The 22,207-nt window shown below is 41.0% G+C and overlaps 1 long non-coding RNA gene and 1 other non-coding gene across 2 annotated transcripts in view; one reads left to right on the top strand and one right to left on the bottom strand.

The window, feature by feature from the left end:
- The window catches only part of LOC111871469, a 398,884-nt gene that overhangs the window by 171,384 nt on the left and 205,293 nt on the right, over window positions 1-22,207 (bottom strand). The window contains exon 3 of the long non-coding RNA XR_002844026.2: window positions 20,106-20,133. This is a non-coding gene — a long non-coding RNA (uncharacterized LOC111871469). The remainder of the gene's footprint in view (window positions 1-20,105; window positions 20,134-22,207) is intronic.
- On the top strand, window positions 10,538-10,654 carry LOC111871484. The gene has a single exon (XR_002844028.1). It is a non-coding gene; the product is annotated as a small nucleolar RNA SNORA11 (small nucleolar RNA).

The following is a 22,207-nucleotide window of genomic DNA, read 5'->3' as shown; positions in this document are numbered from 1 at the left end:
CTATTCGTCCTACCCACAGACGTACACTGCAGGATCCTGCAGCGTCGGTGCAACGTTTGCAGCGCTCCATTCATGTTTCTAGATGGGGAATTATTTACTAATTAATCACCATTGCACAATGAACATTGAATTCATTGTTCACAACGCTTATAAGCACGTGATGATGACCACAGAGTGGTCGAAGCATGATGAAATAATTAATTAAATCTGACAAAAAACCTATTCGTTCGTCAATGCATCAGTGACGAAATGAAACTATCAGAAATAACGTTTGGATTTTCAGTTGATTTGATATGTATTACACACTCCAGTATCTATGTAATACAATATAAAGTCAAAATGAATTGGTCTTCTAGCATGATGAAAGCTGTTATGCGAATTTTACATTCTGAAAAGTTCAACCACGATTCGAGTCAAATTTTATCAGTTACAAATGTGGAAAACAGCTGTCAATTTATAATGTACTAACAGCAGTGTTGTGGCGTGTGAAATATAATCAAACAAATATATGTCACACGATATTCTAATGGTAAAAAGATAGGTAAAGCTATCCCTGTAACAGACCGTGAAGGTCCATAGGGGTGTGAGACGTCGAGGATCCCATATTGTCTAGACAGTCGCCTCACAGACGGCGGTAAGTTTGTCAGCCTTACGCGCCGGCCGCCCTTTACACCCAGGAAGATGGACCTCAGGGGCCATAGTGCGGCTGGAAGGATTAGATCAATTGAAAAGAAAACACATTATCGGGACTCGAACCCGCGACCGTCCTCCATGTAGCATAGTGTCTCGACCAGCTACGCTACCGCGTGCCCNAATAAAATACTTAATAAAAAGTATCGTCCCTGTGCATTAATTAATTAAGCACTACGCCATGGAGACATATTTGGAGAGTCGAGATTTAGCTCCGTCATTCTTGACCTCGGCACTAGATGAAGGCGAGTGGTCATTTTCACGTCTCAGCTGCTTTAACCCCGGGGAAGGAGTCCCACTAACCAAATTTATTGTAGCCTATAAAATTATAATAATTAAAAATGAAACACAGTAGATTACATATGCTATACTAAAATTAGTTTATCATTGTGTTAGTGCACACTTCCATCAGATAATGTACCTTCTGAAAGAGCAGGCGGAAACTGAGGACACTGCGTGTAACTGACAGGAAGTGGCCGCAGTACAAGGGACTTAGTCCCACCCAACTAGCAACTAGCAATAAAAAAGTCTAATTGAGGTGGTACAAATGAATTATTATTTTGTTCTTCAGCTATTGATTCAATGTCTTCTTAACACTACTGAACATAACCTGTGCAGAATGCACTGTTACCGAGTGCCCTGGTGCTGTGGGAACAATCGGGATTTTAACGGAGAATAAACCGGTTCAAATCCCTGTTACTGGCCATCTTGCTTTCCTTAATGATTTTTTCCATTCCTGAACGGATAATTCAGAGCAACTGAGTTAATATGTTGCGTTCGAAAGTCTCATCTTCGTGGCTTTCTCCGTCATGCCAAATGACTTCTGGGACAGCACATACAAATGAACACCGATCGTAAACTTTGAAATCCTTGCCTCTCCTTGTTTCATGATCATCTTCGCATGTTACTGGGCGCTAAATAAGTTCTGCAGGCGGAACAAGATTCATATCTTAAGTTCGGAGAGAGACGGAGAAAAATATTGAAAACCTCGAATCCTATGACAGGTTTCTCGGAGGCGGAAAAACAGTTTTTGTTCGCACATAATTTGAAACTGGATTCATAACTATTACTATGAAACTACATCCTTTACCGTCATTTCTATTTGCATTTATATTTAAACTGCTGCCTCACAAGATATACATTTCTTCAAGAATATTAAGATTTTAAGTGTATCATCTTTTAATTAATTTGTAGCAAGGAGAGGAGCTATATTTTTTATTAGAAGGATTTAAGAGTGAATAGTCTGCGGATATAGGAAACCGCTCGAAGGCAACTTTAAAACTCTGAGAAACTTTCTTCTTCTTCTTCTTCTTCTTCTTCAAATTGGGTAGAACTTTTCCTTAGAAACCTCCAGCTTTCTCTTTTCCTCTACCGTCTTTGACGAATGTTCTCTGCATCTCTACAAGTTCTATAAATATTAATTAAATAGAGAAAAGTCATTCCATGCAATATGTGGTTAGCATGAGGCTCCAAAATATTAAGAGGGATTTATGCCGAGCATAAAATTTACCAACAAGCAGTGAAAGCAGGATACAGTGAAATAAAGATGGGAGGGAAGTGAAGTGAAGTGAAGTGAAGTCCTTTCCTTTTCAGGAGATAATTTTAAATTCATTTCTGCCATACTAATTGTCAATGAAATTAAGCACGTATAACACAACCTGTATACGAATATGCGAGCAAAATCTTAGATATCTCGATTAGTATGATCGCAGGTTCGTATCTCGCTCGGGAATGGATACCGGTCGGCTATTTAGCTTTCTTTTTTTATTTGGCGAGAAAACTTTTATAAATGCTGAAACAAATAATGGGTTTTCAAGAAGCAAATAATTAACAAGCTACTGAAGGACAGTCAAAACTCGGTTTTATTTTAGTGTCACTGATATCGGAATGACCAATGTGCCAGTCTGAATAACTGAAGAGACATCGATGTAATTTATTTGACATAAAGTTTGCGTGGTTACACATCTTCTTAGAATACGCAACTTCAATTAAGACAATAATATTCTATAAAATTCAATAATACCCTAGCGGCTACTAGAAATTTATACTTAAACTTCCACTAAGACCAATAACTGACAAACTAATTGTGCTAGGTAAGTGAAGTATTGTATGGATACATAATAAATATGCTTGCAAAGCCTGTATTGAAACTTCCTTCACTAATAATTAAAACCCATATATATTTTTAGAACGTCCTTAAACGACTGGGTACATTTATTCATTCATGGGTAATCTGTCAGACGACAGGTCCACAGTCTCTTCAAAAACAGTTCCTCCACTTAATGCGATCTAGAGCTTTCTCCTTCAAACGAGAATATCCTCTTCTGTCCCCAAGGTCATCCAGCATCTTCTTACGTCTTCTGGTTCGCATACATGGTGTCTCTGTTTTCGGAAAGAGACTATCCAGGAAAAGTGATAATGTGGTAGTTTTTCCATTTGCTTTCCACATCGCAGTACAACAGCCGTTCAAACCACTCTGGTCACGCCTGTTGCTATACGAACTTGAACCATCTCGAGCATCATTTGCTCTGTGCTTCAAGTCGCTGCTGATGACGCTGCTTCCGGCATCAGTTTTTGGTTTTTGGTGTCTCTCTTCGTCTGATGCCTACCCTTTGACCTGTCCAGCAAGGGAGGCCCTGCCAGTAGCTACGCTACCGCTGGTATAGCTCTCAGGGTCCTTGGCATACTCAAACCCCCTCACCACGATAAGCGTGGAGACACCAAAGAGGGACATAGAATACATCTTTTCTTCAGTGAAACGGTGTCAAGGAAGTGGTTCTAGGAACATGATGGTTTCGATATTAATAGATAAATACAAATTTAATTGTTGTTCCTATGTTTGAAAGGGTAGCAATTTTGCACATGCGTGAACCGCGAAGATCGATGCCGAGTGGAACATGGCGCTAAATGCGTGGACCGCGAAGATCGATGCCGAGTGGAACATGGCGCTAAATGCGTGGACCGCGAAGATCGATGCCGAGTGGAACATGGCGCTAAATGCGTGGACCGCGAAGATCGATGCCGAGTGGAACATGGCGCTAAATGCGTGGACCGCGAAGATCGATGCCGAGTGGAACATGGCGCTAAATGCGTGGACCGCGAAGATCGATGCCGAGTGGAACATAGCGCTAAATGCGTGGACCGCGAAGATCGATGCCGAGTGGAACACAGAGGTTAGATAGTTATATTTTACTTGAAATTTTCCTTACTAAAACTAACTTCACGGATCACAATTCTTGAAAATCTAACAGCCGCCCAAGTAACTGAGAAATTCCCAACATATATTACAAAGTTCGAAGGTTCAAATCCTGAGATTTCAAGTTCTGTGAGCAGCCATTCTGTTGGTTAATGTCTTCTGGGATATGACGCTCTGTAGCTTGACACTATCCAGCAAGCTGCACCGTGTCACAAGCCAGGAGGCTGCAAACTTCACGTTCTCTATCTTTTTAAAAAGCTCATAACCTCACTTCTTCTCGATCCATTTTACTACTGCACTCAAATCTGGGTCCAGGTCTTCCAAGTTGCGTGTTCCTTTCGAATATGAATAACATCTTGTATGCATTTTTCATCTTCCTCTTGCCTGCAGCACGCTCCAATCATCTCGTTGCCTTTGGCTGTATCATCACAGGGTAAATAGCAAAAATTATGAAGCTCTTCAATGTACAATATTCCTCCCGTCTCTCAGTATTAGCGGATTTCTGCAGCTTAAAAGCTTCCTTGATTAGATAGTTTCAAATAAAGCCTCTTTCTCGGTATTTAACGCCTAATTATTCATGTTAATAATATTCAATTCGTATTAGCCATTGTCTTCTGCAGAACATGGAACAATAGCGATATTACAGTTTCAGCACTTCACAGACAATACAAATAGGCTCACTGTGGATTGTCAGATTCACTGCTTCCAAAGGTGTAATATTTCAGTAACACTGATGATCACTGACAGAGTCGCACTAGAAACGTATAACAAATTCTGGACTCAGCTCATAGTGCTAATGTTCCCTGGCGTATTTATATACTCCTCGCAGGAAGTGCATACACTAAACTCATAATGAGGAAGCCATATTGGTGCGTGTCCATATATTTCATCTCCGCCAATACTGGACGGATTCTGATGAATATTCGTGTCAGAAGTCTACATTTAGTTACCCATAAATTTAATATTTGTCTCTAACTTTCCAGTAGGGCTATAATTCGTTCTTTACACGGAGATCATACCTAATTTTACAATCCGTATTGAAAACAGCTTATCTTGCGAAAAGTTGAAACACAAATCTTGTTAAAAGCAAAAACAATTCTTGCAAAAGAAATCCTGTTGAGTGTATACTGTAACGTGTATAGCTAGGCAACAGCGCGATAAACATCTTGCTTAAGCGCACTCAACAACAGAACAAATGTTTATAGCTAGCTGCTAGGCAAGAGTCAGCGCGCCAATGGGCTGGCGAATAGCTATCACGTGACTGGCTTTCTACGGGGTTCGTGCTGCAACCGTTGCTATGCAACGATGAGGTCAACGCGCCTCTACAACAATAGAGACTGTTTCCTGCGTGGTCTGTGCGAAGGCTCTATAACCAGTTACAAATATAACAGGTTTCAAACCCGTGTGGAGGCGGCATCGAATACCTCCACCGTGACCCTGCGAGTCGTAGGAGGAGACGAAAAGGGAAGTCTCAAATCTGAGAAAGTAAAATATCGTAGCGAGTCCAAGGGACTCGACCCGAGAAAGACTGTGCTGGAAAGGGCCAGTATCATATGCAAAAGACAGACCCGTCCTCTCGTGAGAGAGGGCGCCCCACAAAAACAAGACCGTAACTGTCATACAGTAATAAATATCTTGTCATCGGCCCCAGATGGGGCTCGACACCGAGGCTTACTAAATGACTGACACTGACCGTCAGTCGCAATGTGACCTTTACTTTGACTTTTAACAGATTTCAGTTTTAAGTGACAGTCCATGAGGGTTCAGCAGCTGAGAATGAAGAGCGAACTGGAACCAGGAGTACAGAAGAATACAGGAGGTCGGCCTGTGAGAATTTAAAGTGTGATTTGAAGAATTTGTTTATGTGTAATCCAGTGAGACTGTTATAGTTTCGAGATGCGCGAGTTTCAGTACTGCACATTTTGGCGCATACTGTATGTACAGGTTTGCTTCAGATTATTAGTGCACTTTCTCGATCTGTTACAGAATAAAAACATTTCCAGAGTTTCGGTGTCAGCAATTATAATTTTAATTTAAGGTAAAATATCAAGAAATTTGTTCAAGGAAGCGAAGTTATTTCTAGTTTATTCGGTTATTTTGAGATGCTGTGACAACAGCTGGACTTACGTAACGTCCAATGCAGTATGTGTTACAAGAACTGTAGGCGATGAGTCCAAATGGATGCGGAAGACAGCTACTGTACATACCGTACCGTCTCAGAGCATGAGTGAACCAAGTGACGGAACGTGGTTAGATTGCTTTTATTTAAATACACTCCATCAGAACCGTGATTTATTAGGTTTAGGGCGTGTTGCCGGTTTTCAACACTGAACTGAAAGCGGCCTCCGTAGTCTAGAGGTAACGTTCCCACCTCACGACTCGTAGTACGCGGGTTCAAATACCCGGCGGAGGTCGTCGAATTTTTAAGGGCGGAAAAATTCAGGGAACAAGTCCTCCGGGAGGGACTTTAAGCCGTGGGTCCCGTGTCGTAGCTTTACGGCACGTAAAAGAACCTCATATCTCCAAAGGAGGTCACTGAGCCAAATTACGGACGTTTCCCGCCCAACAGCAGTCTCTAATACCTCTGGTAGATGGGGGAAGCATTATAGATACCTCTCAGCTAGTAGAGCCGGTCTCGCTGGCTGGGCGGGACTGATGGTAAGCACCAGTACCGGTAGGATATAGAGACTGGTAGAAATCATAGAGGGAAGCACAATGGACCAATACAGGTCTAAGTGCATGGGGAAACCCACCCTCTCCAATAACTAACTAACTAACACTGAACTGAGAAGGCTACCGAAGAAAACGACAATGGTCTACTTTGCGATATTATCCCAAAACTTGTCTGGAGGTGCTGAAGAAAACTACTGCAACAGCAGTTAGTAGAACTGGTTTCCAAGCTTTGAATCGAAACCAGGAGCAAGATTATTAACAGCCAAACCTCTCTTTCTTCAGAAGAAATTCCTACTCCCGTTCTTTTCGTGAAAACTAGCGAAATTATCATATCGGGTGAAACACGCCTCCAGCCCTGCATGATCAGAATCGAATATCAACGTTAAATGGTTAGCAGGCCTGTGTATGTTCCGTATTTTGGAGGTTCCGGGTTCAGGTGCACGTTCTTCGTTGTTACCCTCACTCCCTTCAGGCAAACTCCGACATCCTGCAGCAAATTAGACTATAATCTCTCCACGCACGTCCTGCACTCGACGCTACTGGCGGCGTCGTTAAGTACACGGTACTTAAAGCCGACATGGAAGCATCATCTGGTCGCATGCCGGTCATACACGTCATTCATTGTAATTCTGCACTGTCATCTACTTTTTGTCTCAGACGATCTGCGCTATGCTGCATATGGGATGCATGACATCGGATTTACGAATCTTGTACAGCGGTGGAAACCATTACACCAGTCGATTAAGCAAGTGGGAGAGATTATGCTGCTATGGACATTGTTCTTGTACAGAATTTCTACCTATATACCAGCGGGATATATAAAGAAAATATATTCCGACGTCTAACATTATATTTGCCGGTCACGGTAGCCGAGCGGTCTAAGGCGTGCACTGTCTTCGCTCGCTCGGAAGCCGGGATCGTGGGTTCGAATCCCACTTAGGCCATGGATGTTTGTGTGCGTCTTTCTGTGTTTGTGAGGTAGAGGCCTTGCGACGAGCTGATCACTCGCCCAAGGATTCCTACCGAATGTCTAAGATCTAGTAAAACCGAAGTGAAACGGAGAGTTTCATGGAGGTGGGCCTAGGCTCACTGGGGCTGTAGTGCCAAGAAAAAAAAATTATATTTGGAATGATTTTTCTTAATAATTCGTTAAATATTACCAAAAGTACGCATAATATGAGTATATGAAGTCTCTACCATTCTACGTTCACAAACCGGAGTCAGAGTGAGTACTCTAGGAGCATAGTGCCTGCTACAAAACTGATACCAAAGTAACCTTGTCCCAGATAACATAATGGAGACCTAATCTTCATACGAATGATGCTTATGCGCCAATAGAGTGGGGAAAAATATTTCTAAGGATATGATGATTCATAAGAACATGATATATTTCTTTTATTTCTAGTGGGGTGGGACTAAGTCCCTTGTACTGCGGCCACTTCCGGTCTATTATACCAGATCCAGATGATAGGTGAGGGTGATTGTGGAGCAATTGGTGGAATGAAGATTGGCAGGGGAAACCGAAGTACTCGGAGAAAACCTGCCCCAGCGCCACTTTGTCCACCACAAATCCCACATGACCTGACCCGGGCTCGAACCGGGGCCGCCGCGGTGTGAAGCCAGCGGCTAACCGCTTGAGCTATGGCGCGGCCAACATGAAACACGTTGCAAGCTGTATGTTGCGCTGCCGAGTTCCAGTGCTGATGGAATGCCAGCGATTTGCGGAGGCAGACGTTTCGTCCTCACGGCAGGTTGCTGCTCGATATCCCTGGAGTGAGAGCAGCGCCGTGAGGACGTTCTGCGCGGAAGGACACCTCTACTCCATTTATTGCCCTGACTCACGTCAGTTTATATCTGTAACCTTCCGTTGTCCTTCTGCTGAGCCGAAGAAATGGAAGCATCTATCTTATACCAATTGTATTGTTTTATGTCCTCACGGAGAGGTTCCCGTGCAGCCTGCTTCATGCTCAACCTTACAGTCAGGCCACTAAATATGCAGTTAAATACAGATACTAATTTTTCCGCGACGGTTTCATATATATAATGAAACAGAATTTTATAAAATCCCGAACCGACACTGATGTAAACTCGGCCTTGTACCAGTTCTCAATTACAGAAAGCACGTGGTTGGTGGATCTTGCGTAAATCTGCGAAAATCATTTTAATGGTCCAGCGATCTGGACAGAGGATTTCTTAAAAATTTATCTATTGGCCTAAACTTAATACAAATAAGTATTATGCGTAAATGAAGAAAGCCTTGTATCTGAAACGGCTTTTGTGTAAGAGCCTCATCGACATCTACACACAGCCTTTGCACAATGTTTTAGCTTGAACATTTTGTAACAATATAAGTTAATGCAATTATACGCTGTCTAACATGAACTGCCTGTCACAATTACGTCATCAAGTTCAGGTGTGACACTACGTTTTCATTTAGCTCATGAGGAACTGTTGGTAAGGGCTTTAAATGTTGACGTATGGCGCATGCGTAAAACTGGACTACATAACGCCAGCTACTTGCCTAGAACCAATCACTACTAATTTCTGAAATTGTTAAAAGCATGGCAACTTTAGATATTCGTATATTTCTGAACGTCCTTGGGACAATTTCACACTTGCCTTAAGTCTTTCTTTTTACCTTTTTCATTAAAATGGAACTGACAATAATGTACCCATGATGCATAAAACACATATATAAAAATGGTTCCAACATATCCCACTGACTGCACAAATTCTGTAGCAAAATTCTCAATATACGTGTAATTCCTACAGCTCGACACATACGAGTATATTCCTGCCAGACTTGCCCAATCCACTTTATCCATGTTCATACACAGATAATATATTTTTCTGAAATGAATCTTAAATTATGTGAGATGTGGATCAAAGGTAGCCAGAAGAGAATACTGCTCAGTACATCGCTCTTGTGAACATAGCGATGAATTATTTGGTTCTATTAAAGGCACTGGGCCGGTCACGGTAGCCGAGCGGTCTAAGGCATGTACTGTCTTCGCTCGCTTGGAAACCGGGTTCGTGGGTTCGAATCCTACTCAGGACATGGATGTTTAGTTTGTGTGTGTGTTTTTCTGTGTTTGTGTACAGGTAGAGGCCTTGCGACGAGTTGCTCACCCGCCCAAGGAGTCCTACCGAATGTGTAAGATCTAGAAAAACCGAAGTGAACGGAGAAGTTCATGGAGGTAGGCATAGGCCCACTGGGGCTCTAGTGCCAAGGAAAATTTAAAGGCACTAAGCAACTACTAGCCCACATGAGGGCAGGGGGTAAATACATGTAAGTTGCTTGGTTAGTTGACGTCAAGATCGCTTCTGAGATGTGATGTCATGCAGTTTGGTAGACACGTACCAACGTTTCGGCAGATCCAGCTATCTCAGTATTCGGCGCAGAAATATATTAATATTCAATGAAATAAAAATAATGTATCTCACACAGTAATAGTTTATTTGGTCAGTGTTTCGCCACATTTTCCGCAAGAATGACGCAACATAAAGGCTTCGATGTTAGTTCAACACTTCAGTATTTCACAGCTATCCCATTATGTAGCATACTTTAAATATGTGTAGTAAGCACATATACATAAGCTATATTCATGTTATTATTCATGCCTTGTTGCGCTTTGTTGCCTGTGAAAATATTTACATGTTTTCTTTCCACACATTTCAAATGCCAACATGTGTACAACGAAACAGTACCATTCCAGCACAATGACTGACACTAGCCTATCTTTATTGAAAACAACGTTTCGGGGAATGGACTGTGTCTCCATCCGCACGTTGAAAGCCCACTCAGGACCAATCGAGAGAGCTAGATCCTCTCTCCCTTCAACGGAACCTGCAGAATGGAGGTTCTGTTAAAGGGAGAGAGCTAGATTCTCTCTCCATATAACAGAACCTACAGAAGGGAGGTTCTGTTAAAGGGAGAGAGCTAGATCCTCTCTCTCTTTAACATAACCTGCAGAAGGGAGGTTCTGTTAAAGGGAGAGAGCTAGATTCTCTCTCCATATAACAGAACCTACAGAAGGGAGGTTCTGTTAAAGGGAGAGAGCTAGATCCTCTCTCTCTTTAACATAACCTACAGAAGGGAGGTTCTGTTAAAGGGAGAGAGCTAGATCCTCTCTCCCTTTAACAGAACCTGCAGAAGGGAGGTTCCGTTAAAGGGAGAGAGCTAGATCCTCTCTCCCTTTAAAAGAACATGCAGAAGTGAGGTTATATATATCAAACATATAAAAAATAACGTACTTGGGAGAAAACAAAAATGTTGAAACACCACATGGATTGGACCTTGCACCTTACAAATTATATAACAGGACAGCTATAAATACTGGGACAGATAATTAAAGTCAAGCATATAAAATTTCTTATGTACCAATGATGATTCAACAACAAATAAAGCAATAACGAAGAGCATATAAACGAGAAGTTTGTATAAATCAACATAAAAACGGAATATTCCCACAAATAAGTAAAGAATACAAGCCAGGGTACTGACACGTTAAGCAATGAAGAGTTCTGTCATCTGGCGTGTGACACTCTGTAGTGTTATACAAATTTACCGTTGTCGTGGTGCGGCGTACTGTCTCAGTCTTCGGGGCTGAAAGCACTTTCAACTGTTGCTTGCTTCCTTGCTTGCTGGGCTTATCCTTATGCCTGAAGATTGAGGAAATACGCTCCCCCGAAACGTGAGTGAACTTCTTTTAGACTACACAGTGTCACATGTCATAAGACAGTACACAGGTGAATCCAGTCATGCCCTAGCACTGGTTTGCTGCGGAGTTCCAAGGATGAGACTTTGTTTTCAATAATCCTTACATGAATTCCGCCTCAATTTTAGACAATTTAGCACATAAATATTTAACACAGTCTGCTTCTGCAGTTGAACAGACAATAGTAGAATTCTTATGCAAAATAAGAAGCATTTTATTACTCTAAGGAACGTAATAAGATTGTAACATTTGAGTTTCTCACAATGGTGGTTATGACGACAACAGTCTTCTGAGATATAACGTCGTTTAGTCCGTTGAAAGAAAATAGACTTTTCGGAGGAACATATCGCCTCCATCTTCAGGGTCGCAGAATAAGCACAGCATACAACCGGGGTGAAAGCATGCGACAAGCTGAGCATTTATTTTGAAAGACTGCGCTAAAAATTATATTAACATCATAGAGGAAACATGATTAAAGAAGAAGTCATTTAATAAACATAACACGTCTTCCTAACAGACACCTTCCGTCATTGGCTACGTGCTGTCAGGATCTTAGAGCCAAATTTGTCTGCAAACCTTTGCCCATCACACAGCTCATTCTCATGAAACAAACACTGATATAAATACGACCCATCAACAAATGCAAACCTCCAAGCTGATAGTCGTCACCTAGTAAGGAAGTTTCACATCGTTTATGGAACCAGACTGTTCATTGTCATGTTCACAAGCGCTCAACACAGAACGCTATCCTGAAATAAACGAGTCTACCCTCAAACTCACGCCCTATTTGCCCGTTTAATTTTATTATTAATTTACCATCTATGTCACCGCTTATAACGTTCCTCCATCTTTTCGACTGACATTTTTATGCAAACGAGTATATTTTAGATTAAAATTCTTTATGAAGAAATATGCTTTAATTCTCAGGAAGAAAGTGTGGTTGGGCATTGAAGTGTTTTGTTACTTCCGTACCGGGTTGTGTACCTTCACGTTACTGTAATACATTTTGCGCTTTTCCGTTTTAACAATGCTGCTCTCATAGAGTCGACGTTAACGACGGGTGTTACTACAGAAAATTCTCAATATTTTTCTCCAGGAAATGACTATAGAAAAGCACAATGTTTTTGACATGTTTGCAGAATATCCCTGTCAGTAAGGCTTCAGTGTTCGTGATCAAGATGTGGGTTGTATCCATGAACCCGTCGACAGTGGCGCTGTGCGTATCAACAGCACATTCCTGCTGTGTAGGGGCGGACGAGTAACACAATGTAAATGAGCCTTGTTGACAAGTTGGAGATGGGGTTCCACCTCTAACTCGGAAGTGAAACCAGGCTAATATGCATATTTTGAAGTCAAGCAACAGCTTTATTGAATGACTGTCAAAAATCCATCACTTCGTAGATCCTGAGACACAGCAGTCATGATGTCTGCATAATACATGGCAGCCGCACAATGGCAGATTTACAATTGAAATTAACTTCTGACCGCAGTTGAGTATACAGTTTCCTGATTTATTACAGAGCTCATGATTTAGTTTAACCAGGATTAATTTGCATATTTTGGGCAAAAGTTATACGTTCTGTAGTATGTTGCAGAGTTTTTTATTCTAAAGGGTTTTCTGTAGAATTCGAATCCGATAAAATTGTAAAAATGTCCGCACATTACACAAGAATAGCGTGGCGTTAGGGCGCCTTCAGCACAATAATCTCATCCAGAGGTTAACATACTGTGACAAAATGCCTGAAAGCCGGAATAGTGGAGCCAGAGCGGAAATCCACTGCTAGCCAACGGCTATCCAAACACACCTTCCCGTTAGCGCACATAAGAGCAGTGTAGCAGTTTCGATACATTGAGGCACCTGAAGATGGCCATCTATAGCCGAAACATGTTGTGTTAAGTGTTAAATTGTGAAATTGGAGGAATAAAAAAGGAACAAGTGTTGCATTATTGACGGACTGTGATATACATTAATATTAATTAAAGATTTGCAACAGGATGCTGAAATACAGAATTACAAATAGATGGAAAGTAACCATTTCTGAAGACTAGTGCAGATAGACTGAAGAGATTAGTGTGGAGTGCTTTGGAGTGTGAAAATCAGTAACAATGTTATAATTAATTGTAGTTACAACCTGTAAGTGGTAAATAAAAGAATTACCAATCTGAACCCCGTCTCAAGTCACCCAAACATGTGAAACATATCTCATAGGAAACACATTATACCTCCGCTATAAGGCCAAGCACTTTGCGCTGTCTGCGGAAAAATCAATGTTTACTGTGACAACCATGTGAAACACACAAATGCACTGTGCTGGCAGAATGAATACTTTTAATATGTTACAGCGTGTGCTATATATGATGTGTTTACAGACGCATATAAACAGTACAGGTAATTCAACTCACCTCGTTAAACCTTAATATCAGAGGGAGAATTACACACACGACTTGCTTTATGATTTAAACCCCCGAATTGTGTTCACAGAATTCATTTATTGGCTTCTTATGATTTTTATAATAAATTAAGTTTGTCCTCTAAACAAATTCAACTTATCTGTTTTTGTACTGGAGATGCAGTGCATATTTTGCGAAGTAGGAATTAACTCTTAAAACTTTGCTTAGATGAACTTCACGCTCATTAATGTCCACAATGAAGTTTTTCCGTCGGTTATCACTAGGGCCCGGAACTTTATGCGCTAAAAACACTTAAAATATGCACCAAAAATAAAACAATATGCACTTAAGAAAGAGGTCACTTTATTCAGACTCATCTATTTACACGCATCATTCACTGCAGAAAGTAGCATCACAAGAGGCAACTAGAAGTCTTTCAGTGTTTTCTGGAGACAAAATGCGTCTATTATCCAGCAAAATGAGTTTATAGGCTGAGAATTATCTTCATACATCAACTGATGTGATTGGACAGTATTTATACACTGGCGCCGAAGGTTCGGAACATTCATCTGGCAAAGATACCCAGTTTCACTTAAGTACTGACTGACTGAAACTTTTTTAGTCCTGGGTTCGAATTCAACACCTTTTCTAACTTGAATTTAATCTTCTCTCCAATTTCGCCTGGAGCGGAATTCAGTGAACAAGTTGCTACCTGAACGAGTTCAAGTGAGTCGTGAAGGAGTCCACCACAAGATTCTAAGCTCTCAATGGCTTTTGAAACTGCAGAAAAATGTGCATGGATAAAATTCACATCTTGATAAACAGTATCACTTCCAAACACCACTTTTGCTTCACGGACACATGCATACACATCTTCAAGTTTTGTAACCACTTCTTTTGCTTGATTGAAATTTTCCTGATAAAATGAAACTACGGATATCCATGACCCCCACCTGGTTAGGAGAGGTTCAGGTGGCAGAGGAACCTGAGGTAGGCAATCTTTGTAGAACTGGACACGAGCTGGTGCTTTCAGAAACAGTTTTTTCCCACTTGCAATTTATTGTTAACAGCGGGAAACTGTGCGCGTACTTTTTCTGCAATGCAGTGTAATCCGTGCACTAAACAGGTCACGTGTATAAGAGTTGGATAAAATACTTGTAAGACCTTTGCTGCTTTCAGCATATAGGAAGCTGCATCTGTGAGTAATACAAGCACCTTACAACAACTATTCTCATTTTCAGATGGCCATAGTAGTCGCAGAGAATCATTTACAGATCTTGCTGTTGTGCTATGGTTGGTTTTCTCTAGTACTTTGCAAGCAAGAAGATGAGGTTTGCCGGGTTCGTCTGGATGTAGCTTACCAACTACGAAATTTGCTATGTATCGGCCACATAAATCAGTTGTCTCATCCACCGATATCCAGACACAGTTCCCTCCTATGTCAGAACGGATTGACTCCAGAGTAGATTCATACAGCAAAGGTAGATATTTTTTTCTGAGAGTTGATTCGTCTGGGATTTTTTGAAGTATCCAGAAATTATCGCACAACTGGAGTGCTTAATTTATTCCATGGATTGTTGCTGCATACTAAAGCCTTATGAAGATTGGCTGAAAATATATTAACAGACTTGGGTTTGACCTGTGTAAGAAGTAGATGTTGTGGTGTGCTGTTCTTCTTCCCCTTCTTTGCCGCAATATATGCAGTCGTTCTTGAGTGTTGTTCAAGTTTAAATTTCTTTTCGCATTTTACTTCCTTTGCGCAAACTTGACAGTACACGACGACAACCTCTGTTGAATAGTCACTTTCGTCACTATTACCCGACACCCACCGAATTTTTAAATATCTGCTGCTGCACTTTCCTTTAGGCATTTTCAGTACACGAACACTTTCTTTATGCAGACTATTAAAGTAAATAGTAACACACTAACTGAAAAGACTTCTCTCGAGACCAACCCTCTGATGCTACTGTCTGCTGTCGTGGTCAGTGGAATGCAGGAAAATCCCACCCCCTCCCTTTCGAACTATCCAAGGTACCTGCTTGTACTGTAAGTGGTAAAAGTGCCGTTTCTCAGAGAGTTGAGAATAGCAACTGGCAAGGGATGTCCAAAACACAGGCAAAACCGATTTTTTTAGAGAACATTGAAATGATCATTAATTCCAAACATATATGCAGAAATATGCTCTTACGTTTAGAATATGCAATAACGACCAAGAACCCTCAAAATCTGCATTTGCATTCGCGCATATGCATTTTCGAAAAGTCCGGGCCCTAGTGATCACACATTCACCTTCGAATTGTCACGTGTATTAGTGACTATAGACGGGTTTAGGATTGGAAGATTTGATACAATATTCACAGCACTCGAACCTACACGTAATTACAGCGTTATCGCTGATCTACACACTTAAAAATCACTAAGCATGCTAAGTGTTCTCAGTCTGGCAACGGATTTCAACACAGTAGCTACACCAGTCTCACACATGAAGTCTTCTTTGCACCACCTAATTCATTTTTTGCCATTACTCTGCAACTGCCAACTCAATTCAAATCCTCTGCTCCAAAGCTCACATCCAGCCAGGCTGGAGTCTATAAACTCGACTCAATTCTTCTCAACTGAACCTCCTTATAACTACTTCGTACGGAGCACGCAGAAACACAGTATCTCTATTGTCGGAAAGGCATGTTTACAGCGCTGCTGCATAGCAACGAAAGTTACTCGATTGTAGTTTGGGTATTCGTTGCCGCGGAAATGTTTACCGAGACGCTGCCTATCAAAAAACCTCTATTCTGACTTCACTATTCCGGCTTTCGGGCGTCATGCCACAGTATCTTGAAGGAATAGGAACTAAAATTAAGGATTTGCACGCTAAAACCGAGATTCCTTGCTCAAAAGCACTGGATATATCCGGTCTGAACAATATGGAGCCTGATAATAGCAATGAAAATAATTTCTCCGTGAATTTCTTCACACTTCAAGGTAAGTATCCGTGGACTTCATAAAGACTTCAGTAAGGCGTACATTGGATCGCATTTACAGGTTCCGATACTGTAAAATTCTGAGTCTCGTGCCCTCAGAAAAGAAGGGAACTGCAGCGAAATTCTATCAGAGTAAGGTTTCAGCATCAGTGACAAAAGTTTATTTATATTTTACGTGGCGCTACCATCACGATAATCCTCACTCTTCGTCTGAATATCGAAGTTCATGCTGATACCACGTCATCCATCACAAGATATCAGCTGTGCACTTATTCTCCATTCCTAAGAAGTATATTATTTCCCATTTTGCGCCTCTGGATTGAGCCTTGACGTCCGATACCTAGAAACATGCATTAGAAGAGTCCCTCCCTCCAGTTGTCAGATATAGAATTGGTTGCAGCTCCCGCACCGTAGATGTCATTTTCTTTTTCCTTCCGTCTTCTTTCCGACCGTAATCCGTCCTTCTCGCCCCATACACTCATAGTTTTCCATTGTATATGTTTATCTGTTTCTGTCAAGCACGAAGATGAATACAATGTCTGGAGGATGCACGAGTTCCCAGAAGCATTATGCTCTGCTGTCTGCATTGCTACTAGGGGCACACAAAGTTCAAAGAGATGCGCAGGAGGCAAGACTTTTCTTCGTTGAATAGAAGGTTCGGTGAGGGGGAAACCAAAGCGCAATGTTCGTGAATCAGACATCCAATAAACACACCTCAGGAGGTATTACAGTGAGGTAGTGACAACGGGGTCTTCTGAAGCACTGAACTTTGACATTTATACGAAAGCTGATTGTTGAAGAAATAAAGATACATAGTAAGCAGGATGGACCTCAGCCTTTTAGGAGTGCAGTTCGTTGGAAATCAACCGGAGTTTCGGACGAATAGCGGTTTTAATTTCAAAGTATTATAATATTATATTTAAGCATCCTGTTGCACTCCATACGATAAATGATATAATGATACAAATTCCGTCCCAAGTGCAAACAATATATTATGTGTCCTTGATCTTGTTCACCCACACTACATGTTTCGGCCTCAGACGGCCATCATCAGGTGTATAACACTCACGTCGCTGTCACACTGCACCCAGCCCAAAATTTAACATTTAAAACACTTTCCTTGTTATTATCAACATCTACTTCGTTGATATCTGTCTGGTTTGTAGATTATTTTACACACGTTAATTTTGACGTACCTGTAGTAGCACTATAAAATCTTTAGTTCTAATTTTAAAATCCTTTAATTTTTTTTTTTCTAGATTTTAAAATTTAAAATTGTTAGGGTTACTCGCCCTATGTCTAAAGTGCTGCGGCGGCTAGTTCTTGTTTCCACACTGTATAGGTGTTATACTGTGTAGTCTTCCTGTGTGCGTGCCGCTGTGTGCCGACGTGAGTGTTATACACCTGATGATGGCCGTCTGAGGCCGAAACATGTAGTGTAGAGGAACAAGATCAAGGACACATAATATATTGTTTGCACTTGGGACGGAATTTGTATCATTATATCATTTATTCAAAGTATTATACTATGTTACATCCCAGAAAATAGATTTCTTCATAAACATTGCTGTAACGGTAAAGGTAAAGCTATCCTTGTAACAGGCCGTGGCGTCCCATAGGCTTGTGAGACGTCGACGCCCCCACATTTCCTAGCCAATCGACTCACAGATGAGGGTGAGGTTGTCAGCTTTACGCGCCGACCGCCCTTTAAACCCCAGGAAGTTTCCTGGCACTCATTTCTGTTAGAGGCTGAGTCGACTCCAAGGCGATAGGGCGGCTGGAAGGTTTAGGTAAATTAAAAAAATCTAGCAATCTCATCGGGAATCGAACCCGCGATCTTCCGGCTTGTAGCACAGTGCCTCAACCAACTACGCTACCGCGTGCCCCAACCATTGCTGTGAGAACCTCAAAACTTACGAACATTAAATTCACTTCATCAGATGTGCTCCTCCCTCGGATGGATACCTGGGTTCACGCTTTATATTACTCTTGGTGGTCGTCAGGGCAGCTGTGGATGTGCAGGCGAAAAATAATCTTTCCAGGAGACGAAACCCGGCTGTCAAGTCCGCAATAAAGCATTTTGTTGATATTAGTACGATTAATATTCTTACTATGGAACATTTTTCCACTTATCGAGGCAATTTAAATCTGCAACATAAACATGTAACTTTGAGATTTGAGGCTTTGAGTTGATGAGAGTAAAAGTAGTGCTTAGTGGAAAATTGGTTTAATGCATATCCGTCTACATTTTTCACTTCCAAGTCACTTCGCAGACTTCTACAAATTTTAATGGACAGGGCTCTAAACTGAAATGTATTATCTGAGCCCTTGAAGTTATACATTTTTCAGTTTCATAGAACATTTTCTCGAAGAAACAATGGCCTAGAACTGCATTCAGAAGATACCCGGCAGGAATAACAGCAGGATTTATTTCTGCTAAAAATATTCCTTTCTTTCCCAAGTTTGTCTCGGTGAATACTGGAATTGTACCTGAATACAGTAAATTGTACGGTAGTCTGTGAAGAGAAGACTCAGTCGGTGTAGTTGAAGAATCTCCATTGTTAAGATCCGTTACTGGGAAACGACAAGTGAAAGCAGACGGAATATACTTAACGTGTGCTGTAGTGATTTGTACAGCGTGTAAAATCAGTGATGGTGATATAATTAGGCGTAGTCACGAGTCGTGTGTTAAATTGTCAATAAATCCAATCAGCAGTCCAAAACCCTGTTGATGGTTAAACATATAAGTGTAGAGTATATTTCAATTAATATGTAACTTTAAAAATTTGCTGTGTATCTGAAAGCACACAGAATTATTATTTATGATATCGTTTACTCAGCACATTGGTTACGTCTTAACCTTAGCAGAATATGCAAAATATACTGGGAAAATTCTTCATGGGGCCGTATGACACTGACATCTGAATGAAATTAAATCCTAGCTAACGTTACAACTAATTCGTTGCTAGGGGTGATACGGAGGTTGCAACCTATCTTTCTGCACGTTACAAATTTTAAAATTCTGGGTGAATACAGAATAGATCTGGCGCTGAGAATTTGCATTATACGTCATAGAACGGGCAATATTTTGATTCTCACTGGTCTAATGTAAATTCTGCTTTACACAGATTCCTGATAAAACTAATGATTTTCTTAGGGAAGGCTCAACATATACAAAGAGTGGTGCATGACAAAAAATACCATAAACCTCAGTAACACAACATTCACATGAACTATAGTCCGATATGGCAGTTTTTAAAGAAAACCAAGGTACACACTTCTGGTTTATGTCATCTGTAATTTATCACTTATGCAACAAGAAATTTGTGAACTTGCAAGAAATGAACATGTGATCCAATGAAATGTGTAAAAACTTCAAAGGACTCATATATTTTAGTATGCTTAATGAGTTGCATGCATAATCTGTTACATTATTTAGGTAAGTGGCATATAACTTACTTATGACCTGGGCCCGGATTTTGATGACCTGAAAATATTAAAAAAATGAACTATAAAATGACCGAAAAAATACAGAAAAATGACCTAGAGGAGAAAAGAAAGAACACTTCGCTTCAATGTTATTCACATTTCAGAAAACATATGAAGAAAAATTCCCTAAAATGGCCAAAAACGAGAAGATATACCCTTAAAAGTCCAAAAATTTATCAAAAAATTACCCCTCAAAATGAAAAAAGAGACCTTAAACCTAAAAATGTCAAAAAATGACAAAAAATTACCTATAAAATTTACATTTCTGTAACCAGCAGCTCATATCCGAGATTTATATATTTAAGAGCATCGCATACGATGACATGTCATCAAAATCCGGACCCTGCTTATGACTTAAAGCTAAAAAAAACAATTACCTTTTCCAGTACTCGCGGGTGTTATAAGTGTGAATTTTCAAAGCTGCCTGAAACAAGGTTACCCCACACTGTGTTCGGAAGGCTACACAATAGATTTCTTTCTGCTTGGCTCTTCGGGACAGAGAGAAAAGCATGATTTGCAAAGACATTGCAATTCCCTTATCCTATCTACGCTTCAATGCCAGAAAGAGACTTAAGCATAAAGCCATATTCGAAGAGCTATCACAAAACTCACTTGTGACTTCATATTATAAAGTCGCTTTGGTATTTATGGCGCTCCTCATTTTGAAGAACGTGAAATTCCAACGTCATGACTTCCACACGATGCGCCATAAAAAGGATGCCCGAGGCGTCAAGTTCTAATCTGCTGGCCCCGAAAAGCATGTATGTCTTGAGTATGAACTTAATAGCTGGACAGGACATACCAACCGCCTTGTGCACAAAACGTATTATATTCTAACACACAGGCTTCAGCAGATAGGCCTACACCGGGGTCGCAACTAAAGCCCAGGGTAATGTCTAGTACGAGGAAACAGCTCTGCAATATACAAAATAACTCGTTTGCGTCCGAACCAAGGACTACTCTGTGGAATGATCGCACAAAATTAAGACATAACAAACCCTCTGTAACCGAGAAGAGGGACATGGAAATAATCATTATCATCAGTAATCTGTCAGACGACAGGTCCACAGCCTCTTTCAAAACAATTCCTCCACTTAATGCGATCTAGAGCTTTCTCCTTCAAATGACAGTATCCTCTTCTGTCCCCAAGATCATCCAGCATCTTCTTACGTCTTCTTCCTCGTCTTCTTGTCACTTCTATCCGCCCATCTATCTTTCCTTCGATAGCTTCTTTTAGAAGGCAGTTTCTGCGTAAAACATGACCAATCCAATTAGCCTTCCGCTTTCTTCTTTCGTGTAGGATATTCCTCTACTCTCTGACTCTAATTAACACTTCTTCATTTCTCACATAATCGGTCCAACTGATCTTCTCCATTCTTCTCCAACACCACATTTCGAAACTTTCCAGATGTTTCTGATCTAATGGAAATAATATTTCTAAAAAATTCGTTCCATTCTTTCTATTCGTGGTGCTTTAGGTCTTGCCTATCATATATCAGATAAACATAAGTATATAGAGCCATAAAGATTGCGGATTGATAAGAAAATCAATTCACACCGCGTAATTTGTGTGACGAAAACCATGGACAGCGGGCGGAGAATTGAGTTCAAGCAAGTCTGAAGTTGTACAAGTTGGAAAATGTAAGAACCTGCAATATACAGAAATCAATAAATCCGCAGAAACTGAGAGAGGCCTGTGGGATTGATGGTATTCCAAGCGAATGTGTCAGACACCTTCCTAGAAGGCCACTTGTACGTCTCACACAATTATTTAATCACTGCCTTCAGTTGTCGCATTCTCCAAATTCTTGGAAGGACGCACAAATTATAACCTTACCTTTTATTACTAGTGGGGTGGGACTAAGTCCTTATACTGCGGCCACTTCTGGCCTATTGTGCCAGCCCCTGATCATAGGTGATGGTGATTGTGGAGCAGTTGGTGGAATGAAGATTGGCAGAGGAAACCAAAATACTCGGAGAAAACCTGCCCCAGCGCCACTTTGCCCACCACAAATCCCACTTGACCAGACCCGGGATCGAACCCGGGCCGCCGCGGTGGGAAGCCAGCGACT

This window comes from Cryptotermes secundus, unplaced genomic scaffold, assembly GCF_002891405.2.
Source record: "Cryptotermes secundus unplaced genomic scaffold, Csec_1.0 scaffold465, whole genome shotgun sequence".
NCBI lineage: Eukaryota > Metazoa > Arthropoda > Insecta > Blattodea > Kalotermitidae > Cryptotermes > Cryptotermes secundus.
Note: the sequence above shows the minus strand (reverse complement) of the source record. Positions and strands in the feature narration are given on the sequence as shown.